The sequence below is a fragment of the Bufo bufo genome, chromosome 2 (assembly GCF_905171765.1).
Source record: "Bufo bufo chromosome 2, aBufBuf1.1, whole genome shotgun sequence".
Lineage (NCBI taxonomy): Eukaryota > Metazoa > Chordata > Amphibia > Anura > Bufonidae > Bufo > Bufo bufo.
In genome coordinates, this window is record NC_053390.1 from 149,791,391 (window position 1) to 149,818,654 (window position 27,264).

Here is a 27,264-nt window from a genome sequence, read left to right on the forward strand (position 1 = left end):
CTGAACATAGGATGGAAAAGGGGAAAGGAAATAAGACCTGAAAACTAGGGAAGGAAGATGGACACCTCCTAGTGAAAACCCTAAACAAAGCCCTGACCGACTACCAGTACACAGGAATACCTAAAGTCCTATCTAACCCTAAAAAGGACCCTGGTACTAATGACAGGAAAGAGACATTCTGTTCCTCCAAAAGGAAGTATGAACGGAAGCCTCCCTAAGGCCTAATACAAAACAACAAAGAAATGCAACACACAAGCCAAAATACAAAGGCAAAGGTAACACTTAACTTCCAAGAAGCTATGGCAGCACGAGGAACTCAGCCAAGATCCAAATGCCAGTTATCCAGAGGTCCAACTAAAGCAGTAAACCGCACAGCATTGTGGGAGAAACAACTATAAATAGGGAAAGTTGATTGATCCACATGTCAAATCAAACCACGTGTTGCCAGTCTCAAAGATCTCCTGCCACTCACCGTTGCGGGGACGTCCGTATGTCTCGGAAAATCCGTGACAGTGGCTCTCTGCTCCCGTTTTTTCGTTAATTCCCATAGCAGTTAATGAGAGCTACACAAACAGCATAGCAGAACAAACTATCCCTGCACAGTTTGACATTATGCCATCAGTGCTGTCGGATTGAGACTCTGCATGGAGCCAATCCCAACTGGAAACACCCATCTGTACCCCATTGTATTCGGTTAGTAATTCATTTATAACTTCTAGAAGGAATAATAAAGAAATGGTACAATATAGAGAGACATACAAATAAATGGTCCTTGTAATAACAATAGATGATTGTTATTACATGAAGAATGCAAGTATTTGCTAAAACAGACATGTCAGGATAGGCTACAGGTCCTCTTTAATGTCTATGTTTAATTTATATACCAATCTCCAGGATGTAGATGCTTGCACACTGGAATAAGACCATATTTCTTATCATAAAGCATTTGGAAAATGTCTACAGTAAAAAAATAAATATGTGTAGGGTCACCTTGCTCCACAGAGAGAACTATAAACATTAAGAAAAAATGTCCACTACTATTAGAATTTATTTTGCTGCAGCTGAATCATCATTAGTTTGTTTCTAGGTGAAGCAAAGCAAAGAAATGTCTGTATAGAAAGGGCGAGAACTCATCACAATCACCCAGATGATTCTGCACAATGTGCTGTCTTTGCAATGTCCACAAATCTGTTAATAGAAACTATATTTATACATTTTTCATCTGCCTTAAATGGATTAAAAAAAGGGTTGCAATGATCAGACCAATGGTAACCAGCCAGTGAAATTGTTGCTACTATTATACTGTAGATTTAAGGTTAACATTCACTAAAAGCTGAAAAATTAAGTGATGCTGGATGAATATAAAAAAATAACATATCATTCCTTTGTTTATAGTGTAATGTAATAATTACCGATAAAGTATAGGGCCTACCCTTTGTGTATACCTGGCATGTGCGCAACCACATTTAAGTCATTTTGGTTATTGTTGCACATGCAGGACTTATCATAAATATGGTTTAAAGGGCTGTCTCACTATATCAAACAGCATTTATCAGGTAGACAAAGGTAATACAAGGCACTTACTAATGTATTGTTATTGCCTATATTGCCTCCTTTGCTGGCTTGATTCATTTTTCCATCACATTATACACTGCTCATTTCCAAGGTCAGCTCTAAATAATGTTGTCTTCTGCTAGACCTTAGAAGTACTGTCTTATTAGGGATCCATTATTTCGTCATAGCTTGGGCCCACTGGAAGATCCTCTGGTACTCTGTGTGAGTCAGTCTAACCCTGGACCCCATGTACATTAGTAGAAAGTTGTTTTAAAATGAGCAATTTCAACTAACACGGAAGATCACCTGTCATCAAAAAATGGCCGTTCAACAACCATCATCGTCTGAAACCAGGACTGCTGCAGTTGATATTTTCAGAAGATAGACGTTCATGATCATGTGTGTATGGTGGAAACAAAGGCGTTTCCGCACAAAACAGTGGATTGAAATGGTGCCGAAACCAATGCAACCCAATGAGTATGCAACCATTCCTGATTTTCTTTTACGTCACTTCTGAGAAATCATCATTCATTCTTTGCCCGCTATAATCTTTCATGTATGCACTACTCAAACGAATATGACGAATGGACAATATTGTGTGGAATGTGAATGGGGTAGTTGTTCATGTACCAACTGTTTGGCAAACGCTGTTCAACTGTCAACACACTTCTATCTAATGTGTATGGATGCCTTTAGGGGTAACGTATCAAATGCGCTGCACCAGAAAAGTCAGGTTGTTGTTGCCTGTTTTGTTGATAGAGCAGGCATTTTATGAAGCCTTTATACCATTTTCAGCATGGTCTGCACCAGGCCTGTGAGTTTTTATTTACAAAGGGGCAGTCAGATGTTTTATTGGTGGATCTAAGTTTTCAGTTGATTGTTATTGTGACTTTTTGCAAATTGCTCCAGTCCCCTGGTGGGGTACAAACTGACCGAACATTTGTAATAAATAAGATTAGACTTTAGACTGAGAGATTATTATGTAAATTTATTTCACAATAAAATGGCTTCAAGTCAAGCAGGCATCTTGATATATTAAACCCTTAGACTTGATGGTCTAGAAATTCAACAAATTTAACAGCACGCTGGCTAATGCTAGATGATAGATAAATCTCGTGTACCTTTAGACTGTCTGATCTAACTTTATATCACTTATTAGTTGCCTTAATTTACACAAGAATTATGTGCCAAACTTTTGGTGCATTTTTAGGACATCTTAAATGGGTTGTCCGCCTTACTTATATTGATAACCTATCCTCAGGATAGGTCATCAACATAAGATTGGCCGAGGACCGTCTCCCAGCACTCCCGCTGAACAGCTGTTTGAAGGGAAAGCAGCGCTTGTATGTGTGCTGCCTTGTCTTCATTTTTTATCTGCTCGCAGTCACAGCCACATTGGTGAGCAAGTGTAATTACAGCTTAGCCGTTCAACTCACTTCAACGAGACAGCTCCTTACTATTCACATTTGAAAAATCCAATCTCTCACATTAATAAACTGATGCTCTTTATAATACAGAAATGCATGTATATCTGCAGGCTCTATGGCATCACTGAAAAAACTGTTGTTATTTATTTAATTATATTACTGTTATGATCATATGACGACTCTATCCATCAAATTCAAATATCCAGTCAGATAATCACAAGCTGCCGCGATGATGTATCATATCAGCATCTAACCGCTGCAGTCAGTCTATATTTCTGACATCGTCAAGTGGTGATACCATTACTATGGTATGTAACTGATGTCACAGACCCCCTTGTTAAAGGCAATTTACAGTTTTGCAATAATTTGTTTATTGTTCCAGGGCATCTAGAATAAAGAATGAAGCAACTTTGTAAGTAATCCTGATTAACCCCTGTACATCATGAGCGAGGAGGAGTTCCAGCAAATTATCCTACTTGTACTGTACAACAACGTAATAGCAGAGGCACAGGAGCTGGGCCTCCTCCATCATCCCATAGACCCATGCGTCAATGCTATGCTTACAATATGCTACAATACAGAACTGTTACAGTGTATTATGCAAGTGATTAAAAGATTGACTGTTATACAGTAGTGAGACTAAAATAAACAGTAAAATAAGTCAAATTAAAGTTTTATATAAAAAAATGGAAAATTTTGACAAAACCATTTTCTACCTTATTATGTCAAAAAAATAAACATAAAACTGATATTGCCATGTCTGTAGCAACCTGAACAATAAAATTGTCATGTTATTTATTCCACATGGGGAACACCATAAAGAAGCTAAAATTGCTGTTTTGTGTGTTTACTGTGTAGTAAAACATAAAAAGAAACTATAAATTGAATTGCACTATAATAATTATTTTAAGCAGAAAATAATTTTAAGCAGAAGTATACCATTCACCTATCATTAATGCTGAATATTGAATGGTGTAAAAAATAAAAAAAAACAACAGAATTGCTGTTTTCTATTCATGTCACCCTCCAAAATGGAATAAAGAGTGATCAAAGTGTAAAATATACCCCAAAGATTTTTTTTAACTAAGAAACAAGCCATTATATAGCTTATCAACAGAAAAATAAAAAGTGTGCTTACATATGAATTTGGTGTTTTTTTTGACCAGTAAAAAATGTTTTTGGTTTTTTTCCATCTGCGTTTTTTTGTACACAGTGTGGCTTACCACTGCCATTTTTTTCATAGTGTTTTTATCCTATACAGGAGGTGTTGCGATTTGAATTCACAATAAAATCTAACAATGTTCATGGGCTATACATGCTCTGCCCACTCATATACTGTAACGATCAGTGGATGTAGAACCACTGTTTCAACTAACCAGTTTGAGTTTGGGGTAATCCTAAAGGATTATCTTGGCAGTCTCCTGGTTTTCACTTTAGGGCTTTAACCCCTAGAGAGAGATCTGGACTTCACAGCAGGGGAGCCACCAGGCCACTACCTCTTTGAGTAGTCCCAGTGTGCATGACAGTTGACCTGTTGGAAACAAAAACACTGGTGCAGGGCACTGAGGGGTCAGGGAAAACCATAAGCAGGGACAGGCCAAGGTCACAGCAGGCAGAGTTTCTGCAAATCTGTGAAACAGGACTGAGGTCAGGGCTGGGAGCAAAGTGCCAATATGGTAATCAGGCACAGGTCAGGTCAACCAATGGAGGATCAGTACCAGGAATCAGGCTGAGGTTGATACACAGGCAAACAATACACGACACCTGTGCAGAGACTAGCATGCTAGTGTAAGGGTCAGCCCCTAGAATAACTGTTCTTTGCACAGATATCTACAATATGGTGCTACATAGACTGTAATGACTTATTTCAGCCAATAGAGGCCACTGTGGCTCTGAGAAAGAGGAAGCTGAACTTTTTTTCTGAGATACACAAGAGGTAGGAGGAGCCAGAAGTTCCCGGGGTTCGAGTCCTGGCTAGACGTGGGAGTGCCCTGAGAGCTGTGAGAGGATGGCTGCCATGTTAGGAGCCAAGTAAAGGCTAGTGATGGGACATAGAGCCTGACTGATGGAGTCCTGAGAAGCTGGCTATGCTGGAGACAGGCCAAGATAGACTCTGAACTGAAGTGCTGCAGCTGTGACCCAGAGAAAGATACTGCACAGTGTGTTCCAGAGGAGTGGGACCGTGTGTCAGAGACCAGTACAAGCTGGATCCTTCTGCCAGAGCTGAAGAAGATCTGCATCTGCTGTAACCAGAGAGAGAAAGACAGACAAGCAAGCGACCAGACCTGGAGCCAGACTGCATCTTATGGGATCAAGGAGAATCTGCAGAACTGTGAGTGGCACCGGTGCTTTCCTGTGATAGGTTATAGAGTCAGGGACTTAGTGCGCTGTAGAAGCGTCCCCTGGGTAGCTGGGTGTCAGGGCTGAGGATGGGGAAAATCCTCAGCCGTGCGATGCCGCATGATGTTATGGCTGCTCGGCCAGGACAACAGGATTAGGGAGCAGGTCACCTCCTAAAGCGTCCCTAACCTGACCCTAACTCCTAGCTGCATGGGCCGACCTTTAAGGTAGGAGGACCCATTCTCCGGAACCTCGGATCCCTAACTCACCCTCCGACCGGTCCCTGGGCTAGGAGTCAAGGTAAGATGGCCTGTTCCTACTGGACACGGAGGAACAGGGGTCTCACTGGCCAAGCTGCAGGGAAAAGGGGAACACAAACAGACTTACGGATATGGCAGGTGAACTATCCGAGTTCCACCTACCTGCCACAGCCTTGCTGACTGGATCCCTGTGCAAACAGGAATCCAGATCCATAAGCTGCACTAAACAAGATAGGAAAATCCCAACAGACCATCACATAGACATCACACATAAAGATGAACATAAACTTAATGTGACATAATATTTATGAACCACAAGGGTGGCTCTCACTGGCAGTTGGTAAACACAGGAGGCTGCTCCAGCTAAGCATGGCTGAAGCAACCCCCAGACATATGCTAACAGTAAGGCTATATAGGCCAAGAAGCCACACCCAACAGTCAGACACACCCAGTGAGTCACACACACACTGGGAAGGGAGTTAACCCTTCCAGCACCAGGAAAGGGAAACACAAACTCAAACAGACAGTGTCCAACTGAAGAACACACTGTGGCTGTTGCCGCAGGCAACGACATGCATGGCAAGCATGTCCTGGGAGTCAGCCCGAAGGCCGGGACACTGCCACCACATGTACACACTACAACCAAACGTTGCCACGGGCAACCACAGTGAAGGGAAGATGTAAGTGCACACCACACATAAGACAGAGTGCACACAGACATACATATCACACGAAACCGCATGCATAACATAGCAAGCTGCCACGTACATACTGTTGCCAGCGGCAACCACAGGTGAGGCAAATACCACAGCCCTCACCTGTGATTGACAACCAAACTAAACCGCTGACAACCGCATGCGGTTGAGGAGTCACGGTCATAGCCATGACTGTGACACAGGGCTAGATAGTGTAGAGTGTAGCCTGGACTCTGATGTGTATACTGTGGAACGCATTTATTCTAACTCGTGTTCATGTAATCTGTGTAAACCTGTTTATACTGTTAATCCGATTATCCGGCAGTTACATCTGGTTCTTTAAGAAAGCCGATTTTTGCTTCAGTCTCCTTGTCCGCTGTACTGTACTTTAATCCTGCTTTGCGGTCTCCCCCTCCTCTGACTGCTACACTAGATTCACCGATTTCTCAGCCATCTCTTTTTATGGAAAGGTGCTTTAAGTACCCCCAGCTGGCCAGCCAGTGGCTGATGAAGACTGGTGTGCATTCTGGCTCTTTAAGAACCTGAAATAATGTGCCCTATGGGACCAAAGAAGAGTCCTAGGTACAAGCTGCAGCCTTCAGCGGTGAACCCAGGACTCCAGTGGCAGGGCCCACTGCTGGAGGGCAGAGAAGGACCAGCAGGACCCAGCTGCCAGGCAATGGCAGCAGGGTGAGTGAATCTGCTCCCGTGCCTGCCCAGAGTACCGCCACAGAGATGGATGACGAGAAGCCAACCTAACATAAACAGATAGTACAGTAACAATAGTGACTATAAAATCCAGTATGTCATGGCAATTTGGCCTTTTTCCTGTCCTTGAAATGTCCTATAATTTTGTATCTAAAGCTTTGTATCTCCATGTTACAGCCTACAAAAAAATGCTGTAACGTATGATCGCGTAGTCATACCGTACATCCTTTCATCTGTCACCATCTTTGCTAATGCATATTTGGTAGGTTAGCAAGAATTAAGGAACAGATATGAATTCCTGACAGATATTTATAATGCTGTTTAGGCAATAAATGGAAAACCTACACGGTATAAGGTGAGTTTTGTATAATTGTGGAGATAACTTTCACGTTTTCAGATTTAGAGTCAGATAATGTATCCTAATTAGAGAATGCAGCATATGTTTGTCACCAAATGCAGTGATGTATTGCTCAGTTCTGGCACATGGATCTGTCAATTACAGACTTTAAACACCAGATAATGAATCAACCATATGTTTTACATGTTTCTGTGCCTAAAATTCTTTAGTGCAATGGCATAATATTTATGTACTATCTTTACAAAATGTTTTTACATTTCCCAAAAGTTATGTATATTCATGCTGAGAATTGACAGTGACAATTTCAACAGAATACTGTAAATCTAAAGGCATCTCAGAAAAATGAAAACTATAGTATGGCATCCACAAAGAAATGCTAAATTGAGAACTTTTTAAAATTAAGTTGCTCTTTCATTTCAAACAGCTTCTTCATCCTAGCTAGACTAAAAGGGGTTGTCTGAGATTTTAATATTGATGCCTTATCTCCATGATTGTTAGGGTCCGATCAGCTGTTTAAAGAGGTCACGGTGAACTGGTGATCACACCAGCCACTTCCTAAGCCATGTGATGTCTTGTTAATCAGTCACGTGGCCTGGGCGCATGTCAGTCTCATTCAAGTAAATGTGGTTAAGCTGCAATAACAAGCACAGCAGCTATCCAATGGACAGAGATGTGCTTGGTAAGCGGCAACGAGGCCACGACGCTTAGTGGATTACTGCACACGCCTTTTCACACAGCTGATCGACGGGGGTCTCAATATAGCTCATCAATATCTGAATCACAGAAAACCCCTTTAACTTTCTCATAGACTCATAAGTCTATTTGTTGCCTAATCACAAGTGCATATTTAATTTCTGTAATATGTTCCCCTTCCTTTGCTCTCACAGAATGAGTTTTTATGGGAATTTGTCACCACTATCTTGGACTATTATCTGCATTAATGCATGAGTAGTACTGTAGATACAGTCCAGTTTGCTATTTTTCATTTTACTACTGCCCCCTGTTCCCTGCTGCCAGGGTTTAAAGCTGCAGTAAAATACACAGTCTGGACTGCTGTGCCATGCATATACAATGGAGAAGACTCCTGTGCGCATGCATGTCAGTCTCGACAATGTATTTCATGGGAGAAACGGGGGCATTATAACAATAAAAAAGCGATCTTTACTCCTTCTCTACAGTACTGAAGATAATGCTCCAAAATAATGTTGACAGATTCCCTTTAAACAGGCTATGAGAGGGGAGTACAGGGTCTGTAACATGGCCTATTCTATTTCTCTATGTCTTCAGTTTTTGTATTACTTCAGACATGACTTTTAGTGCCTGCATGTTTTTTTTTTTTTAGATCATTTACCAGACAGTGACATGCTAGGGAAAGGAAACTATTGACTTCTGGAAAATAAGGAAGATATACTTTGCCCTAATCAGAGAGATAGCAGTGTTTCAATTATTCGCAAGCACTATTGATTTATACCAAATTATTTTTGGTCTATGTGGAAAATGAGTAAAATGGAGAATCTGGAAGCAATGCAAAATGATAGTTATAATGCATGTACATTCCCAGACTAAACTATTCATGCTCAATTCTTTCTGTTTTATGTACGCTTCAGTTTGTTTCTCCAGTTTTGCTAGGCATCCAGTTCCAATGCCATACTTTTCTTTTAAAATATTTGTTTATTAGTAATTTGAAAACCAAATGAGACTGGGGGAGGAATCAAAGGAGGAACTAGAACAGCCCAAAAGGAAAAGTGTAGGGTACAAAATATACATAAACCCCTTAATTGTATGTTTACTAATGCCAGAAGCCTGACTAATAAAACTGGGGAACTGGAATTAGTGATGTGTTAGGAGGACTATGACATAGTGGGAATAACTGAGACATGGCTGGATGATAGCTACCCTGTTTCCCCCGAAAATAAGACATCCCCCAAAAATAAGACCTACCTCTAGTTTTGCCTATCTCTGTAATATAAGGCATCCCCCCGAAAATAAGGCCTCCCCGATTATAAAGCATCGGCCGGACATAATGCCTCCCCGATTATAAAGCAAGCCACCCCAGAATGTAAGGAGCTCACTGATTGGCCGCAGCCGCCGCCAGGACAAGCTGCCACCTTCTTCCGCTCGCAGCTCGCTCTGCCCTGATGGAGTCTCACAACTTGGCTGGCACGGACACACAGGGGACGGGGTGACAGGTAGGGGGGGGAATATCTGATGGAAGGTGGGGGATGTCTGGTGAAGATGGGGGGGGAGACTAAAAACGGTAATTAAAATGACACAGGGTGATCAGAGAAGGGAATCAAAATGACACAGGGGTATCAGGGTGGGGAGGGGGATCATTTAAAATGGCACAGGGGGATCAGAGGGGGGAATCAAAATGACACAGGAGGATCAGAAGGGGGTACTAAAATGCTATAGTAATCCCCCACCTCTGATTCTCCTGTACCATTTTGATTCCCCCTTCTGATCCCCCTGTGCCATTTTAAGTGATCCCCACCCTGATTTCCTTTTTTTTTTGTTCAACAATAAATGTGTACTGTATTTTTCTTCATGGAAAAATAAGACATCCCCTGAAAATAAGACCTAGCGAATCTTTGGGAGCAAAAATTTATATAAGACACTGTCTTATTTTCGGGGAAACAGGGTATGACTGGGCAGTTAATGTACAGGGTTACAGTCTGTTTAGAAAGGATCGCCAAAACCAGAGAGGGGGAGGGGTCTGCCTTTATGTAAAGTCCTGTCTAAAGCCCACACTCCGGGAAGATATAAGTGAGGGAAATGAAAATGTGGAGTCACTGTGGGTAGAAATACATGGAGGCAAAAACAATAATAAATTACTAATAGGAGTTTATCATAAACCACCTAATGTACTAGAGTCCACAGAAAATCTACTACTAAACAAGATAGACGAGCCGGCAAATCATAATGAGGTGGTTATTATGGGGGATTTCAACCACCCAGATATAGACTGGGAAACTGAAACTTGTATATCTCATAAAAGAAACAGGTTCTTGGCAATAACCAAAGACAATTACCTTTCCCAACTGGTTCAGGACCCAACTAGAGGGATGGCCATACTAGACTCAGTATTAACCAATAGACCTGACAGAACAACAGATATGCAGGTTGGGGGACACCTGGGAAATATGACCATAAAGTAATAACCTTCAATTATCATTCAAAAGAGTGTTTCTTCAGGGAGGACCAAAAATACCAAACTTAAAAAAAGCTAAATTTAGCCAACTAAGAGAGGCCATAGGCCTAACTAACTGGGACAAAGTCCTCAAAAATACAGCCACAAAATGAGATATTTTTAAAAGCATCCTAAAATATAAGTGTGAGAGGTACATACCTTATGGGAATAAAAGGTTAAGGAACAATAAAAAACCAATGTGGATAAAAAGAACGGTAAAGAAAGCAATATATGAAAAAAAGAAAGCATTTAAATCACTAAAACAGGAGGGTAGCGAGGAAGCACTGAAAAACTATAAGAAAAAAATAGAATATGTAAAAAACTAATAAAAGCAGCCAAACTAGAGACCAAGAGATTAATTGCCAAAGAGAGCAAAACTAACCCTAAAATGTTTTTCAATTATATAAATGGCAAAAAGTATAAATCTGAAGGTGTCGGCCTCATGCACAAGTCCGTTTTTGTGGTCCGCATCCGAGCCCCCTTTTTGCGACTCGGGTGCGGACCCATTCACTTCAATGGGGACGCAAAAGATGCAGACAGCACTCCGTGTGCTGTCCGCATCCGTTGCACCATTCCGTGGCCCCGCAAAAAAAAAAAAGCATGTCCTATTCTTGTCCGTTTTGCGGACAAGAATAGGCATTTCTACAATGGGCCGCTCGTTCCGTTCCGCAAATTGTGGAAGTCACATGGGTGGCTTCCGTTTTTTGTAGATCCTCGGTTTGCGGACCGAAAAAACGGCACGGTCGTGTGCATGTAGCCTTATGAGGGGGGAGTTGCAGAGAGCGATGAGGAGAAAGCAAAGGTAATAAATATTTTTTTCTCCACTGTATAGACTAAGGAAAATAAACTGTCAGATGAAATGCAGAATGTAAAAGTTAATTCCCCATTAAAAGTGCCCTGTCTGACCCAGAAAGAAGTACAGCGGAATATTAAAATAGACAAATCGCCAGGAACAGATGGCATACACCCCTGTATCCTAAGAGAATTAAGTAATGTCATAGCCAGACCCTTATTTCTGATATTTAAGGACTCTATACTGACACGGAGTGTTCCACAGGATTGGCACATAGCAAATGTAGTGCCAATATTCAAAAAGGGTCCAATAACAGAGCTATAGAAACTATAGGCCGGTAAGTTTAACATCTGTCGTGGGTTTTCTAAGAGATGCTATCTTGGAGTACCTCATTGAAAACAAGCAAATAACGCCATATCAGCATGGCTTCATGAGGGATCGATCATGTCAAACTAATTTAATCAGTTTCTATGAGGAGGTAAGTTCTAGATTTGACAGTGGCGAATCAATGGATATCATATATCTGGACTTCTCCAAAGCATTTGACAACGTACCGCCTAAAAGGTTAGTATATAAAATGAGAATGCTTGGACTGGGAGAAAATGTCTATGTTGGTCAGTAACTGGCTCAGTGATAGAAAACAGGGTGGTTATTAACGGTACACACTCAGATTGGGTCACTGTCACTAGTGGACTACCTTAGGGGCCAGTATTGGGCCTTATTCTCTTCAATATATTTATTAATGATCTTGTAGAAGGCTTGCACAGTAAAATATCAATTTTTGCAGATAAAACTAAACTGTGTAAAGTAATTAACACTGAAGAGGACAATATACTGCTACAGATGGATCTGGATAGATTTGAAGGCTTGGGCAGAGAAGTGGCAGATGAGGTTTAACACTGAGAAATGTAAGGTTATGCACATGGGAAGGAATAATGCAAGTCACCCGTACATACTAAATGGTAAAACACTGGGTAACACTGACATGGAAAAGGACCTAGGAATTTTAGTGAACAGCAAGCTAAGCTGTAGAAACCAGTGTCAGGCAGCTGCTGCCAAGGACAATAAGATAATGGGTTGCATCAAAACGGGCATAGATGCCCGTGATGAGAACTTAGTCCTACCACTTTACAAATCGCTAGTCAGACCACACATGGAGTACTGTGTACAGTTCTGGGCTCCTGTGAACAAGGCAGACATAGCAGAGCTGGAGAGGGTACAGAGGAGGGCAACTAAAGTAATAACTGGAATGGGGGGACTACAGTATCCTGAAAGATTATCTGAAAAAAGACAACTGAGGGGAGATCTAATTACTATGTATAAATATATCAGGGGTCAGTACAGAGAATCTTCCCATCATCAATTTATCCCCAGGACTGTGACTGTGACGAGAGGACATCCCCTTCGTCTGGAGGAAAGAAGGTTTGTACACAAACATAGAAGAGGATTCTTTATGGTAAGAGCAGTGAGACTATGGAACTCTCTGCCTGAGGAAGTGGTGATGGTGAGTCGACTAAAAGAGTTCAAGAGGGGCCTGGATTTATTTCTGGAGTGTATAGCTACTAGAGAGGGGTAGTTGATCCAGGGAGTTATTCTGATTGCCTGATTGGAGTCGGGAAGGAATTTTTTTTCCCCTAAAGTGAGGAAAATTGGCTTCTATTTCACATGAGTTTTTTTTGCCTTCCTCTGGATCAACTTGCAGGATAAAAGGCTGAACTGGATGGACAGATGTCTTTTTTCAGCCTTTTAAACTATGTTACTATGTTACATAGGTGACAAAAAGTGCAATGCCAAATTTCATGTTTTTTTTGGCTACAAACCCCACAAACAAAATTCATAAAATCCAAAAGGTGTATGTGTGTAAAGATGGTAAAACCTGTGAATAGACCTGAGGGCTGAAACAATGTGTAATTAAAAAAACGTAGGCACATAAGGACTGATTCACATATATCCCCTCTGTAGCATGCTCTGTCTATTGTTTTGGCAACATCTATAATAATACATGCATTTTCTTTGCCACAAGGGGCCCAACTTGCAAGTGTGGGAACACTTGCTCCTCAATTGAGGCAGCAAGGCCTGCACTCCCAGCATGATGATGCCACATGATCAAGCTGGGAGCACAGGTCTTGCTGCCTCCAGTGAGAAGCAGGCATTCCAGTGTTTGCAAATGGTTGAAGTCAGTACCTTTTTGGTCGGCACTATACTGGAGGCACACTGGTTAACTGCAGACCCTGACTCTCTGGACTTATTTCCCATTGGGATGAACCACGCCTTACCATCCCTTCCGGAGAGCAGCAATACGTGGTGACACCTTGACAGTGTCCGGGGGACCCATCACATCGTTGTGGACACCCCAAACCCGATCATCATTGCAATTTGGCATCATTGAAAATCTGTGGATAAATCTCAAATGAGCAGTGTATGCAAGATGGCCACGGAATGTCACAAAACTGGAAGACTTTTGCAAGGAAAAATTGATGAAAAGCAAACAAGAATTTAAAGACTCTTGGCTGGCTACAAAAAGTGTTTACAAGCTGTGATACTTTCCAAAGGGGTTTCTACTAGGTACTAACCGTGCAGGGTTCCCAAACTTTAGCTTTGGGCCCCTTTTTTTTTTGTTGTTTTGAAAATGTAAAAGATGGGAAAAAAAATATTTGTATTTTTGCTTAAAATACCAAGGGAATATGTCATATTTATGCCTTTTATAGGTCATTTCATCTTCAACTTGCTTAACTGCTCATAGTAACATTAATTTTGACCATGGGTGCCCAAACGATTGCATGCTACTGTAGATACTGTGGGTCACTAAGAGGAGCATTATATACAAGAGGGCCATTAAGGAGGAACATAATATATATTGGGGGCCACTAAGAGGGGCATTATTGATACTGGGGACCACTAAGAAAAGCATAATTTGTACAGAAGTGTACTACGGGGGTCATTTGATTCCAGAGAGCACTATCAGGACATTAGGTATACTGAGGACACTGCGGGGTTGGGTTTGTTAAAAAAAAACAAAACAATAAACATCATCTCTTTTAATAGCCGTTTTAAAGGCCATTAAAAATGCATGCAAAATTTTTAATGGCTATTTTTTCATCATGTGAATGTAACATAGACAGCATAAACCTTGGGATAGATTCCCTTTAGTTAGCAAGTTCCCTCTATTCAAGTTATTACAGCTGTATCAGTCTCTCAGCAAGGAGGAAGTAAAGTGCTATAGTAATTATCCTCCTCTTTTGCCTCTAAGAAAAAATGAAGTGTGCAGCCTGTAAGTGAAGCTAACAGTATAGATGACTCATTTGAATTTAAATACATATTTTAAAGGATTTATGACAACATTTTTGGAGGCAGGGGTGGATACAGAAACCAGAAAGCCTCTGTATCAGAACAGTATATATGGGCCTCTTAGTTTTCAATGGCGTATCATAAATCCTTTCTTAAAGAAGCTCTGTCACCAGGATCAACCCTATTAAACCAGGAATATAGCCTGGTAGGGTTGATCTAGCTGAGTAAAACGATACCTGTCTTTTCTTTCTAGGTGCTGGCATTGTGGAGAAATTTGAGTACCGCTCCGACTCCCTTAGTGCTCCAAACACGCCCCCTCCCCTTAGATTGACAGCGCTAGACTTCACATTTGGTGCTGAGTTTTTGTGCCTGCCCACTCGTTCGAAAACACTGCATGTGCGCACCCCGTCTTCTGCTGCTTGCCGAGCAGTGAACATGATTAGTACACATGCACTGTTGACATCATTCCACACGGAAGTGGAGACATCGTTGGCTTCATTAGTCACCTCCACTTCCGGGTGGAATAACGTCAATGCAGCAGAAGACTGGGTGCTCACTAGTGATGAGCGGCAGGGGCAATAGTCGAATTCGCGATTTTTCGTGAATATTTTGTAGAATATTCGTCATATATTCGGGAATTCGAGATTATATTCTTGATTGCGAAAATCAGCAATGTATTATTCGCGGAATGCGCGCAAAATACCGGCGTGGGTAACTTATGCTACATTTTTCAAGCTGGTATAAGTTTTGTGAGACTGGAGAAAATGGTTGGCATGGCAGAACATTAGAATAGCTTTATATAAAAATTTGAAGAAAAAGCGGCACTCACCAAATCTTCACAAAATGTAGTTTTATCGTCGTTAAAAAACAGCAGGTGTGGGTCACAAAATGCAGCAAAGTCAGGCAACAGCCGTTTCGCGCTAAGGTAGCGCTTTGTCAAGCTGGGCTTGACAAAGCGCTACCCTAGCGCGAAACGGCTGTTGCCTTACTTTGCTGCATTTTGTGACCCGCACCTGCCGTGTTTTAACGATAATAAAGCTACGTTTTGTGAAGATTTGGTGAGTGCCGCTTTTTTTCTAATTTTTATATATGCGATTATTGGACTTTCTGCTTTAGCAGAGCACCACCAGTTTCACTGCATGTTCCCTGGAAGAGAGTGTTATTGACATTTTATTACGCTCTGTATGACAGCTGTGATTTCTTCAATATTTCTGATTAGAATAGCTTTATATGCAGATAGAGTGCTCCAATATACACTGCTCAAAAAAATAAAGGGAACACAAAAATAACACATCCTAGATCTGAATTAATTAAATATTCTTCTGAAATACTTTGTTCTTTATATAGTTGAATGTGCTGACAACAAAATCACACAAAAATAAAAAAATGGAAATCAAATTTTTCAACCCATGGAGGTCTGGATTTGGAGTCACACTCAAAATTAAAGTGGAAAAACACACTACAGGCTGATCCAACTTTGATGTAATGTCCTTAAAACAAGTCAAAATGAGGCTCAGTAGTGTGTGTGGCCTCCACGTGCCTGTATGACCTCCCTACAACGCCTGTGCATGCTCCTGATGAGGTGGCGGACGGTCTCCTGAGGGATCTCCTCCCAGACCTGGACTAAAGCATCTGCCAACTCCTGGACAGTCTGTGGTGCAACGTGACGTTGGTGGATAGAGCGAGACATGATGACCCACATGTGCTCAATTGGATTCAGGTCTGGGGAACGGGCGGGCCAGTCCATAGCATCAATGCCTTCGTCTTGCAGGAACTGCTGACACACTCCAGCCACATGAGGTCTAGCATTGTCTTGCATTAGGAGGAACCCAGGGCCAACCGCACCAGCATATGGTCTCACAAGGGGTCTGAGGATCTCATCTCGGTACCTAATGGCAGTCAGGCTACCTCTGGCGAGCACATGGAGGGCTGTGCGGCCCTCCAAAGAAATGCCACCCCACACCATTACTGACCCAATGCCAAACCGGTCATGCTGGAGGATGTTGCAGGCAGCAGAACGTTCTCCACGGCGTCTCAAGACTCTGTCATGTCTGTCACATGTGCTCAGTGTGAACCTGCTTTCATCTGTGAAGAGCACAGGGCGCCAGTGGCGAATTTGCCAATCTTGGTGTTCTCTGGCAAATGCCAAACGTCCTGCTGTAAGCACAACCCCCACCTGTGGATGTCGGGCCCTCATATCACCCTCATGGAGTCTGTTTCTGACCGTTTGAGCAGACACATGCACATTTGTGGCCTGCTGGAGGTCATTTTGCAGGGCTCTGGCAGTGCTCCTCCTGTTCCTCCTTGCACAAAGATGGAGGTAGCGGTCCTGCTGCTGGGTTGTTGCCCTCCTACGGCCTCCTCCACGTCTCCTGATGTACTGGCCAGTCTCCTGGTAGCGCCTCCATGCTCTGGACGCTACGCTGACAGACACAGCAAACCTTCTTGCCACAGCTCGCATTGATGTGCCATCCTGGATAAGCTGCACTACCTGAGCCACTTGTGTGGGTTGTAGCACTGCCAGCATTCAAAAGTGACCAAAACATCAGCCAGGAAGCATAGGAACTGAGAAGTTCGGCAATTAATGATGCGCATATTTTTTCGCAATACGTGCAACTTGTGACATCACAGCACTATGTCTTTAGCATGTACAGTCAGGTCCATAAATATTGGGACATCAACAAAATTCTAACATTGTTGGCTCTATACACCACCACAATGGATTTGAAATGAAACGAATAAGATGTGCTTTAACTGCAGACTGTCAGCTTTAATTTGAGGGTATTTATATCCAAATCAGGTGAACAGTGTAGGAATTACAACAGTTTGAATATGTGCCTCCTACTTGTTAAGGGACCAAAAGTAATGGGACAATTGGCTTCTCAGCTGTTTTATGGCCAGGTGTGTTATTCCCTCATTATCGCAATTACAATGAGCAGATAAAAGGTCCAGAGTTCATTTCAAGTGTGCTATTTGCATTTGGAATCTTTTGCTGTCAACTCTCAAGATGAGATCCAAAGAGCTGCCACTTTCAGTGAAGCAAGCCATCATTAGGCTGAAAAAAACAAAACAAACCCATCAGAGAGATAGCAAAAACATTAGACGTGGCCAAAACAACAGTTTGGAACATTCTTAAAAAGAAGGAACGCACCGATGAGCTCAGCAACACCAATAGACCCGGAAGACCACGGAAAACAACTGTGGTGGATGAACGAAGAATTCTTTCCCTGGTGAAGAAAACACCTTCACCAGAGTGAATACAGAGGGTTCACCACAAGATGTAAACCATTGGTGAGCCTCGAAAACAGGAAGGCCAGATTAGAGTTTGCCAAACGATATCTAAAAAAGCCTTCACAGTTCTGGAACAAAATCCTATGGACAGATGAGACCAAGATCAACTTGTACCAGAGTGATGGGAAGAGAAGAGTATGGAGAAGGAAAGGAACTGCTCATGATTCTAAGCATACCACCTCATTAGTGAAGTATGGTGGTGGTAGTGTCATGGCGTAGGCATGTATGGCTCCAATGAAACTGGTTCTCTTGTATTTATTGATGATGTGACTGCTGACAAAAGCAGCAGGATGAATTCTGAAGTGTTTCGGGCAATATTATCTGCTCATATTCAGCCAAGTGCTTCAGAACTCATTGGATGGCGCTTCACAGTGCAGATGGACAATGACCCAAAGCATACTGCAAAAGCAACCAAAGAGTTTTTTAAGGGAAAGAAGTGGCCTGTTATGCAATGGCCAAGTCAATTACCTGACCTGAATCCGATTGAGCATGTATTTCACTTGCTGAAAACAAAACTGAAGGGAAAATCCCCAAGAACAAGCAGGAACTGAAGACAGTTGCAGTAGAGGCCTGGCAGAGCATCACCAGGAATGAAACCCAGCATCTGGTGATGTCTATGCGTTCCAGACTTCAGGCTGAAATTGACTGCAAAGGATTTGCAACCAAGTATTAAAAAGTGAAAGTTTGATTTATGATTATTATTCTGTCCCATTACTTTTGGTCCCTTAACAAGTGGGAGGCACATATGCAAACTGTTGTAATTCCTACACCGTTCACCTGATTGGGATGTACATATCCTCAAATCAAAGCTGACAGTCTGCAGATAAAGTTCATCTTTTTCGTTTCATTTCAAATCCATTGTGGTGGTGTATAGAGCCAAAAATGTTAGAATTGTGTCGATGTCCCAATATTTATGGACCTGACTGTATGTATGGACAGCAGAACCTCAGCTACACTATAGATCCATCTAAACCACACTGACTATCTCCCACTAACTATCTGTATTATACTGTATATATGAGCTAACTAACTATCTAATGTAATACAACAAAGCACAGAGCACAGCAATGACACTGCTGTCTCTTTCTTAACTGCAATAAACTTTAGAAAATAGCTGCTGGGGAGGTTCTTATATACTAAGGGGTAGGCAACTTTTCTATTGGTTGCTAGGGATGTTGCTAAGCTGTGACAAAGCCTTCTCACTGGCCCACAAGCTAGAAGAAGGGAGGGATAATCACCTGATGTGTACTGTGTGGGGGAAAAAAATAAATATTCGTCATTACGAATATATAGCACTATATTCTAAATATTCGCAATAAAAATTTGCTTTTCAAATATTTGCGCTCAACACTTGTGCTCACATGATGTGTTTGTGAACGCGTGCGCAGGCGTAAGAACTCAGATCTAGATGTGAAGTCTGGCACTGTCAGTCTAAGGGAAGGGGGTATGTTTGGAGCACCAGAGGCATTGCTGGAGTGGTGCTCAAAACACATAAGACTGCCTCTTGGTGCTCCAATGGCTTATTTGCATACTAATAAAAGTCTTCATTTCTCCACAATGTCGGCATCTAGAAAGAAAAGACAGGTAGCATTTTTCTCAGCTAGATCAACCATACCAGGCTATGTGCCTGGTTTAATAGGGTTGATCCTGGTGACAGCGCTGCTTTAAATCTAACAATCCACTATTAATTCTTTGTCAGTTTCTTGCAATCTAATATATATTAGGGGGTTGCAGAGGTTGCACATATATTGTGTCCAAATCTAACCCTAGGTACTCTTAAAGTTGTGTATTTTAATATGCACATAAATGAACTGATCTGAAAAGAAAAATAATGTTTGTTAAAAATATGTATGGGTGAGCAGCAGATTTTAGCTGTCACTGTAGATAACATTATTTCACAATGTTGCATTGTGGTATTATTGGTTTTTAAATTCATATGGTGCCTGCCTATTTTACTGACATACTGTGCATCATAACAATTCTCAAAAACTGGCTCTCAAGTAATTGTATCTGTATACTGTATATCATGTTATTTTTTTTAAAGTATCAGTCTATCTTCTGATATCTGACTCGTCTACATATCAAATTAAAATAACAATGTGGGTTATACATAAACCATATTGAAACATTAAAGAGGAGTAAAAACATATAATACTGTATGTACATAAAAATGCTAGTTTAGATGACAATTAATCCTGGTCCAGTAGTCAAGGCCTTCAATTATATGGCTGCTATTTAATAACGTAACAGCATGAGATGAGGCTTAAAATACAGCTGCAGTTGACATTGATAATATGCTGTAAAATTATCCACAGTCATGGTATATGATTAGAGTTGAGCAGACATCTGGATGTTCGGGTTCGGCCGGTTCGGCCGATCTTGAAAAAAAAGTTTGGGTTCGGGACCTGAACTTGACCCGAACTTGAAGTCAATGGGGACCCGAAGTTTTGGCCACTAAAATGGCTCTAAAATAGCCCTGAAAAGAGCTAGAGGGCTGCAAAAGGCAGCAAAATGTGCTTAAGAGCACGGCAAATGCTCTGCAAACAAATGTGGATAGGGAAATGAATTAAAAAAACATAAAAGACCTTAAAAAGGTTGAGGAGGCGGTGAATGGGTGGATGTGGCCGTGTAGGCTCACGTGGCGGTCTAGGTGGAAGCGGCGGCGAAGTAGAAATAGGTAGCCAACACAAATGTGTGTTATTTTGCATTTTTACATAGGGGTATCCCCCAAAATATTGGGACATATAAAAAAATAAATAGGAATAAGTGCACTTGAGTACAAGGATGGATGGTTGAGGCTGTTAGAACTGTCTATTCTGCACAAGGTACAGACAAGTCTTGTGGGATCCAGGCCTGGTTAATTTTAATGAACGTGAGCTTGTCCACATTGGCTGTGGACAGGCGGCTGCGTCTGTCTGTAATGACGCCTCCTGCCGTGCTAAATACACGGCTGCAGGGCAGGCCAGCACCTCCAAGGCATACAGGGCAAGCTCTGGCCATGTGGACAATTTGGAGACCCAGAAGTTGAATGGGGCAGAACCATCAGTCAGTACGTGTAGGCGTGTGCACAGGTACTGTTCCACTATGTTGTTCAAATGCTGCCTCCTGCTAACACGCTCCATATCAGCAGTTGGGGCCGGTTGTTGCGGCGAGGTGACAAAGCTTTTCCACATGTCGGCCATGCTAACCCTGCCTTCTGAGGTGCTGGCGCTGACACAGCTGCGTTGGCAACCTCTTCCTCCTCCCCTGCCTTCACCTTGTGCTTCCACTTGTCCCCCGGCATCAGTCGGGAATGCTCTCAGGAACGCGCCTCCCAGCGTGCGCCTGTAGTCGCGCATTTTCCGATCACGCTCCAGTGAGGGAATTAGGGACGGCACATTGTCTTTGTACCGGGGATCCAGCAGGTTGGCCACCCAGTAGTCAGCACACGTTAAAATGTGGGCAACTCTGCTGTCGTTGCGCAGGCACTGCAGCATGTAGTCGCTCATGTGTGCCAGGCTGCCCAGAGGTAAGGACATGCTGTCCTCTGTGGGAGGCGTATCGTCTGCGTCCTCCGTATCCCCCCAGCCACGCACCAGTGATGGGCCTGAGCTGCGTTGGGTGCCACCCCGCTGTGAACATGCTTCGTCCCCATCCTCCTCCTCGTCCTCCAGTAGTGGGCCCTGGCTGGCCAAATTTGTACCTGGCCTCTGCTGTTGCAAAAAACCTTCCTCTGAGCCACTTCTAAAAGACTGTGCTGAAAGTGTAAGAGATGAACCCTCTTCCTCCTCCTCCTCCTCGTCCTGGGCCAAATCCTCTTCCATCATCGCCCTAAGTGTTTTCTCAAGGAGACATAGAAGTGGTATTGTAACGCTGATAATGCCGTCATCGCCACTGGCCATGTTGGTGGAGTACTCAAAACAGCGCAACAGGGCACACTGGTCTCACATGGAGGCCCAGTCATTGGTGGTGAAGTGGTGCTGTTCCGCAGTGCGACTCAACCGTGCGTGCTGCAGCTGAAACTCCACTATGGCCTGCTGCTGCTCGCTCAGTGTCTCCAGAATGTGCAAGGTGGAGTTCCACCTGGTGGGCACGTCGCATATGAGGCGGTGAGCGGGAAGGCCGAAGTTATGCTGTAGAGCAGACAGCCAAGCGGCGGCAGGATGAGAACGCCTCAAGCGCACACAGACGGCCCGCACTTTATGCAGCAGCTCTGACATGTCGGGGTAGTTGTGAAAGAATTTCTGCACCACCAAATTCAGCACATGCGCCAGGCAAGGGATGTGCGTCAAACCGGCTAGTCCCAGAGCTGCAACGAGATTTCACCCATTATCGCACACCACCAGGCCGGGCTTGAGGCTCACTGGCAGCAACCACTCGTCGGTCTGTTGTTCTATACCCCGCCACAACTCCTGCGCGGTGTGGGGCCTGACCCCAAACACATCAGTTTCAGAACGGCCTGCTGACGTTTACCCCTGGCTGTGCTAAAGTTGGTGGAGATGGTCTGTCGCTGACCGGATGAGGAGGTGGTAGAAGAGGAGGAGGAAGCCGAGTAGGAAGAGGAGGCAACAGGAGGCAAAGAATGATTTCCTGCAATCCTTGGCGGTGGAAGGACGTGCGCCGAACAGCTCTCCGCCTGGGGCCCAGCCGCCACTACATTTACCCAGTGTGCAGTTAGGGAGATATAGCGTCCCTGGCAGTGCTTACTGGTCCACGTATCTGTGGTTAGGTGGATCTTGCCACAGATGGCGTTGCGCAGTGCACACTTGATTTTATCCGATACTTGGTTGTGCAGGGAGGGAACGGCTCTCCTGGAGAAGTAGTGGCGGCTGGGAATGACGTACTGTGGGACAGCAAGCGACATGAGCTGTTTGAAGCTGTCTGTCTGCACCAGCCTGAATGACAGCATTTCAAAGGCCAGTAGTTTAGAAATGCTGGCATTCAGGGCCAGGGATCGAGGGTGGCTAGGTGGGAATTTACGCTTTCTCTCCAAGGTTTGTGAGATGGAGAGCTGAATGCTTCCGTGTGACATGATGGAGATGCTTGGTGACAGAGGTGGTGTTGTTGGTGGCACATCCTCTGTTTGCTGGGCGGCAGGTGCCAACGTTCCTCCAGAGGCGGAGGAAGAGGCCGAGGCAGCAGCAGAAGTGGGAGCAGGAGGGGCCTGAGCCCTTTCTTGGTTTTGAAGGTGCTTACTCCACTGCAGCCCGTGTCTCGCATGTAGATTCCTGGTCATGCAGGTTGTGCTAAGGTTCAGAACGTTAATGCCTCGCTTCAGGCTCTGATGGCACAGCGTGCAAACCACTCGGGTCTTGTCATCAGCACATTGTGTGAAGAAGTGCCATGCAGGGAACTCCTTGAAGCTGCCTTTGGTGTGCTCGGTCCCTGGTGACGGTGGCCAGTAGCAGGGGAACTGTTTTGGTGATGACTGCTCTGCTTTTGCACCCTGCTCCCTCTTTTGCTATGCTGTTGGCTCGGTCTCACCACTGCCTCTTCCTCTAAACTCTGAAAGTCAGTGGCACGACCTTCATTCCATGTGGGGTCTAGGACCTCATCGTCCCCTGCATCGTCTTCCACCCAGTCTTCCTCCCTGACCTCCTTTTCGGTCTGCACACTGCAGAAAGATGCAGCAGTTGGCACCTGTGTTTCGTCATCAGAGATGTGCTGAGGTGGTATTCCCATGTCCTCATCAGGAAACATAAGTGGTTGTGCGTCAGTGCATTCTATGTCCTTGGGAAACCCTGCCAGCAGAGTCTTCAAATAGCATAAGAGACTGCTGCATGACTTGAGGCTCAGACAGGTTCTCCGATATGCACGGGGGTGATGTGTCAGACTGATGGGCATGGGTTTAAGGCGCCACCTGTGTGCTTTCTGCAGAAGACTGGGTGGGAGATAATGTGAACCTGCAGGATCCACTGTCGGCCACCCAATCGACTAGCGCCTGTACTTGCTCAGGCCTTACCATCCTTAGAACGGCATTAGGCCCGACCAAATATCGCTGTATATTCTGGCGGCTACTGGGACCTGAGGTAGTAGGTTCAGTAGGACGTGTAGCTGTGGCAAAACGGCCACGTCCTCTCCCTGCACCAGAGGCTCCACCAACACCACCACCATTACCGCGTCCCTTATTAGATGTTTGCCTCATAGTTAGCGTTCACAAAGCAAAAAAAAAAGCGGTTAAGTCTGTTAAAAATAATTAACCGCCAATAAAAACACTGATGTAGGGCATTGCACTCAATATTTTTTTTTTTAACTCTATATGACGGGGTATTTGTGGCCTTAATTTCACAGTAACTTATGCACGTCTAATCCCAGATGTGCAGTATATCAGAGGTTTTTTTAACCCCAGTAAGCAAAAAGACGTATTTGTGGCCTAAATTTCACAGTAATTTATGCACATTTAATCCCAGATGTGCAGTATATCAGAGGGTTTTTTAACCCCAGTAAGCAAAAAGCCGTATTTGTGGCCTAAATTTCACAGTAACGTATGCACGTCTAATCCAAGATGTGCAGTATATCAGAGTTTTTTTTAACCCCAGTTCGCAAAAGCCGTATTTGTGGCCTAAAATGAACAGTCCCTTATGCACCTATAATCCTAGCTGTGCACTATATGAAACAGATGGTTTTTTTTCACCCCAGTATGCCCCAGTATGAGAAAGCCGTATTTCTGGCCTAAATTTCACGGTCATTTATGCAGCGATAATCCTAGATGTGCACTATATGAAAAAAAGTTTTTTTTTTAACCCCAGTGTCTCAAAGCTGTATTTCTGGACTTGCAGACATGCAGATATCCTGTGCTGGTGCACTATCGTTGCATAAAATGGCTGCGAATTATGTATTGATATTGACTAACTGAAGGAAAAAAAGTTTGTTTTTAGTAGTAGTTGGCTCAGGGCAGGCTTAAAACAATTGTGCAGTGCACGCACAAAACACATTTGCTGTAGATCGCTGAGTAAAGAAGCAGTTCTTCATAAGATTTCTCCCTGATCTCTCCCTCACAGCAGCTGCAGCCTATCCCTACACTAATCCAAGCAGAGTGACGGGCGGCGCTACGTGACTCCAGCTTAAATAGAGGCTGGGTCACATGCTGCAGTTGGCCAATCACAGCCAGGCCAATAGTAGGCATGGCTGTGATGGCCTTTTGGGGCAAGTAGTATGACGCTTGTTGATTGGCTGCTTTGCAGCCTTTCAAAAAGCGCCATAAAAATCGCCGAACACCGAACCCGCACCCGAACTTTTACGTAAATGTTCGGGTTCGGGTCCGGGTGCCGAAAAACCTAAAGTTCGGTACGAACCCGAACTTTACAGTTCGGGTTCGCTCAACTCTATATATGATGGTTAAATTGTACTGTGGAACGATACTATTTTACTTTATGCTCTCAGCCATGCTTGACCATAAGTTCCACATCAACAGTAGTAGTACAAGTCTATATACGCACAAGCTAATTAGTGCTTCCCATCCTTAGTAGTTGGAAAATAGCTGTAGAGTAAGGGCTCTTTAACACAAGCGGATGCTGTGCAGGTAATCCGCTGCTTGAAAGAGTGCCAAGCCCCGCTCTGCACAGCAGAGACACGGAGCAGTAACATGATTGATAATTAGAGTTGAGCAAACACCTGGATGTTCGGGTTCGAGAAGTTCCGCCGAACTTCCCATAAATGTTCGGGTTCGGGATCCGAACCCGACCCGAACTTCGTCCCGAACCCGAACCCCGAACTCGCACTAAAAAGGCTGTAAAACAGCCCAGGAAAGAGCTAGAGGGCTGCAAAAGGCAGCAACATGTAGGTAAATCCCCTGCAAACAAATGTGGATAGGGAAATGAATTAAAATAAAAATTAAATATATAAAAATAAACCAATATCAATTGGATAGAGGTCCCATAGCAGAGAATCTGGCTTCACATCAGCAGAGAATCAGTCTTCATGCCATAGCAGAGAATCTGGCTTCACGTCACCCACCACTGTAACAGTCCATTGTCATATATTTAGGCCCCGGCACCCAGGCAGAGGAGAGAGGTCCCGTAATAGAGAATCTGGCTTCATGTCAGCACAGAATCAGTCTTCATGTCATAGCAGAGAATCAGGCTTCACGTCACCCACCACTGGAACAGGCCACTGTCACATATTTAGGCCCAGGCACCCAGGCAGAGGAGAGAGGTCCCATAACAGAGATTCAGGCTTCATGTCAGCACAGAATCAGTCTTCATGTCATAGCAGAGAATCAGGCTTCACATCACCCACCACTGGAACAGGCCACTGTCACACATTTAGGCCCTGGCACCCAGACAGAGGAAAGAGGTCCCGTAACAGAGAATCTGGCTTCATGTCAGCACAGAATCAGTCTTCATGTCATAGCAGAGAATCAGGCTTCACGTCACCCACTACTGGAACAGGCCACTGTCACATATTTAGGCCCAGGCACCCAGGCAGAGGAGAGAGGTCCCATAACAGAGATTCAGGCTTCATGTCAGCAGAGAATCAGTCTTCATGTCATAGCAGAGAATCAGGCTTCACGTCACCCACCACTGGAAGAGGCCACTGTCACATATTTAGGCCCCGGCACCCAGACAGAGGAGAGAGGTCCCGTAACAGAGAATCTGGCTTCATGTCAGCACAGAATCAGTCTTCATGTCATAGCAGAGAATAAGGCTTCACGTCACCCACCACTGGAACTGGCCACTGTCACATATTTAGGCCCAGGCACCCAGGCAGAGGAGAGAGGTCCCATAACAGAGATTCAGGCTTCATGTCAGCAGAGAATCAGTCTTCATGTCATAGCAGAGAATCAGGCTTCACGTCACCCACCACTGGAACAGGCCACTGTCACATATTTAGGCCCAGGCACCCAGGCAGAGGAGAGAGGTCCCATAACAGAGATTCAGGCTTCATGTCAGCAGAGAATCAGTCTTCATGTCATAGCAGAGAATCAGGCTTCACGTCACCCACCACTGGAACAGGCCACTGTCACATATTTAGGCCCAGGCATCCAGGCAGAGGAGAGAGGTCCCATAACAGAGATTCAGGCTTCATGTCAGCAGAGAATCAGTCTTCATGTCACAGCAGAGAATCAGGCTTCACGTCACCCACCACTGGAAGAGGCCACTGTCACATATTTAGGCCCAGGCATCCAGGCAGAGGAGAGAGGTCCCATAACAGAGATTCAGGCTTCATGTCAGCAGAGAATCAGTCTTCATGTCACAGCAGAGAATCAGGCTTCACGTCACCCACCACTGGAAGAGGCCACTGTCACATATTTAGGCCCCGGCACCCAGACAGAGGAGAGAGGTCCCGTAACAGAGAATCTGGCTTCATGTCAGCACAGAATCAGTCTTCATGTCATAGCAGAGAATCAGGCTTCACGTCACCCACCACTGGAACTGGCCACTG